Raw genomic sequence first — 3,630 nt, 5'->3', positions numbered from 1 at the left:
CAGTCTGCTCGCTCGCAGCCCTGAGTGCCTCAAGCCCTTAGTCCAGAGTTGTCAGTTACAGCAATGAGCTGCTCCGGTGAAGCGGGACCCGCGGAGCGGGTCCGGCGAAAAGTAGCGCTTACAGATGCGCTTCGACAGGAACACAGAGCGCTAAGCCAGTCCTCCTGCGCTTGATACAGGAACAGTTCAGCAGGCAAAGGTGCAGAAAGGTATCCGCTGTTGGTGAAAATCCGGCGCCTTTTGCAGGAAAGAAGGGGGCGTGACCTTGAGGGAGAGCGTCACCAGGTGTGATCGGTGAGGCAGCTGCTGGGACTCTTGGGAGTTGGAGTCCAGCAGTCTGCTCGCTCGCAGCCCTGAGTGCCTCAAGCCCTTAGTCCAGAGTTGTCAGTTACAGCAATGAGCTGCTCCGGTGAAGCGGGACCCGCGGAGCGGGTCCGGCGAAAAGTAGCGCTTACAGATGCGCTTCGACAGGAACACAGAGCGCTAAGCCAGTCCTCCTGCGCTTGATACAGGAACAGTTCAGCAGGCAAAGGTGCAGAAAGGTATCCGCTGTTGGTGAAAATCCGGCGCCTTTTGCAGGAAAGAAGGGGGCGTGGCCTTGAGGGAGAGCGTCACCAGGTGTGATCGGTGAGGCAGCTGCTGGGACTCTTGGGAGTTGGAGTCCAGCAGTCTGCTCGCTCGCAGCCCTGAGTGCCTCAAGCCCTTAGTCCAGAGTTGTCAGTTACAGCAATGAGCTGCTCCGGTGAAGCGGGACCCGCGGAGCGGGTCCGGCGAAAAGTAGCGCTTACAGATGCGCTTCGACAGGAACACAGAGCGCTAAGCCAGTCCTCCTGCGCTTGATACAGGAACAGTTCAGCAGGCAAAGGTGCAGAAAGGTATCCGCTGTTGGTGAAAATCCGGCGCCTTTTGCAGGAAAGAAGGGGGCGTGGCCTTGAGGGAGAGCGTCACCAGGTGTGATCGGTGAGGCAGCTGCTGGGACTCTTGGGAGTTGGAGTCCAGCAGTCTGCTCGCTCGCAGCCCTGAGTGCCTCAAGCCCTTAGTCCAGAGTTGTCAGTTACAGCAATGAGCTGCTCCGGCGAAAAGTAGCGCTTACAGATGCGCTTCGACAGGAACACAGAGCGCTAAGCCAGTCCTCCTGCGCTTGATACAGGAACAGTTCAGCAGGCAAAGGTGCAGAAAGGTATCCCTACCCAGTCTTACGCCGGCACTCTCGGAAGTGCACACCAGCAGACCCCCACGTTACGGAGAAGCGCTAACAGTTTGAAGGTATGTTTTGTCGCTGAAGGTCAGGCTTTAGTATAGAATCCGCTCATATATTAAATGGCTTTTACAAACAAGAGATGGGATAACACTTTTCTCTTGTGTCCTGTTTGTTATTCCAGATCCTAAATTTCGGAATACACTACCCAGTAAGACCAGATTCCCTTGCACCAATCAACAAGGTAAATTTAGAACAAAGGGTCAAAATAGAAAAACCGAGACCTCTCGTTATATTAAATCATAATATATGACTGCGCCTCTTTAACAATGTTTCAGGAATAAAAAGAAATACTTAATTTCCACCAAAATAAGAGGAATAACAGAAGGTTTCACCCGAAGAGAAAAATAAGGATGATATAATTATTGTACTACAAAAATATCCTTGTTTCCAATCTCCTATATTAAGGTAAGAATCCTGTAATCTAGTACCCCCATATCTATCACATTACTACGCAACAAGCGAAGTAAATAGCTGGAAGTTATGTTATACTGCTATAAATCATGTATTCGGCAAAGAATAGGTAGATTACCATATAGTACGCAAACCAGACATTTAAACATTCAGAACACTCGAACAGCTGAACAATAGAGGTTATAACCATATAACTGAAAAACCCTCTACTTTTGAGAAAAGATATACCTATGTTGGAAATCCCAATATTAAAAAGCGGCTTCATCTTTTAGATTATCATGTGGAGTTACACTGGAGCATAACAAGTACAAAAGCGCCTATGAACCTCTACCTCCCGTATAGTGGATCTTGAATCCAATTGTATACCGCAGGGGATAACTGAAAAAAGAGAAAAGAAGTAGGAACAGAAAATACCAGGTATCTCTAGATAATTAACCATTCCTTCATGTAATAAAATGATTGTCCTTAAATTCTCTTCGTATATAATTGTGATCACATTTATCTCCCCAGTGCTTTATATATATCTCGAGGATGTCCCTCAGATATTAAAAATAACTCGATCACCGTTTTATGAAACAATCAGAGTCTACTCTACACCAAAATTAATTAAAGTGAGTAAACAAGTAGTTTTAATTAGTATCTTACTACATGTTTTACTTAATAACATCACCCTTTCTTTTTCCCCCCTTTTTCCCCCCCTTTTTTCTTCTTCCTTTTTTCTTCTTCCTTTCTTTTTCTTTCTTCCTTTGCCTAACCATCTTTTTAACCTTCAGTGTTCCACTATGGATTTGTCATCTACTTTCATGATGAACAACACGTAGACCTCTATCAGACATCACTAACACCTAGAATCCTACTCTCCATCCTATCTTTCTCCTTATCTCTTTCAGTCTCTTTTCTCCACCACTATCTTTACGATAAGAAAATATGAGACAATGCAATAAGAGATAGAATATATAGGATAGACGGCGGAAAAATGGACACCATAACTCTGAGTGTTTTACAACAAATGTTACATAACATTGTTCTAGTGTTTGTAATACATGAGCTCTGTAAGGATAATACAGTATATAGGATTTATTGTGCTAGCCTACTTTGTATATAAAATGGAAATGTATCATGTGATTATATATAAAAAATAATTGACCCTAAACTACCAAAAGGTTGTTAAAACAACACATTTTTTATGCAACCTCGCAATATATGTTTAGACAGCATATTTATATCAGTCATTTATAAATACTTATTTGTGTATCCCATATGTTTTTTATCCCTTTCTGTATAGGTTTATGTTGTACACCAGTTTTTTTGTAAAATACGAATGACGGTCACCTGATGAAGGCCTCAGGCCGAAACGCGTTGTGTTCCATTCTACCGCATTTGCCTTCTTCATAAATTCTCCATCGACTGAATATGTCGTATAGCACTTCTGTATTTATGTGTAAAATGTCCTGTTCTTTGTTAAATATGAGTATTGTATGTTACTTATTGTCATTGCTATGAAATATATGTGTTTTTTATGAATTAATCAACACACTATCTAAAAGAAATATAGATCTTTTTCGAAAATGAAAAAAATATAAAAAGTAAATAAATAGAATGAAAAATAAAACAGTCAAATATTTTTGATACATTACTGTCTAAGTGAATCATTACTGTCTATATAGATAACATTTGATATGAGGTTGAAATAAGGGCGACAGCACTATCACTGGTTTGCTAGATACTTACTTTTTCAACTTGTCCAGAATTGGAAACACCACATATCAGGCCAACTTCTCACACGCGACGTGAGGCACTACAAGTCCCAGAAGTCCCAATCAGGGCGTGCATCTAAACAAGAAGGGGTGTGGTGCCTCAAGCGCTCCTTCATAACTGCCAAAGCCTCTGAAGAGAAGTGGGGACACTTTGAAACGCGTCAGGCATCCAAGGCAGTCTGAACAGTTTAAGGATATCGT

The 3,630-nt window shown here is 42.6% G+C and overlaps 1 long non-coding RNA gene across 1 annotated transcript; it reads left to right on the top strand.

Moving 5' to 3' along the window:
* Window positions 1–1,944: 1,944 nt before the first annotated feature.
* LOC147663062 (uncharacterized) lies at window positions 1,945–3,258 on the top strand. The gene is made up of 3 exons (XR_015305437.1): window positions 1,945–2,089; window positions 2,183–2,283; window positions 2,958–3,258. It is a non-coding gene; the product is annotated as an uncharacterized LOC147663062 (long non-coding RNA).
* Window positions 3,259–3,630: the final 372 nt, after the last annotated feature.

Source organism: Lissotriton vulgaris, unplaced genomic scaffold (assembly GCF_964263255.1).
Source record: "Lissotriton vulgaris unplaced genomic scaffold, aLisVul1.2 SCAFFOLD_7357, whole genome shotgun sequence".
Taxonomy (NCBI): Eukaryota; Metazoa; Chordata; class Amphibia; order Caudata; family Salamandridae; genus Lissotriton; species Lissotriton vulgaris.
Note: the sequence above shows the minus strand (reverse complement) of the source record. Positions and strands in the feature narration are given on the sequence as shown.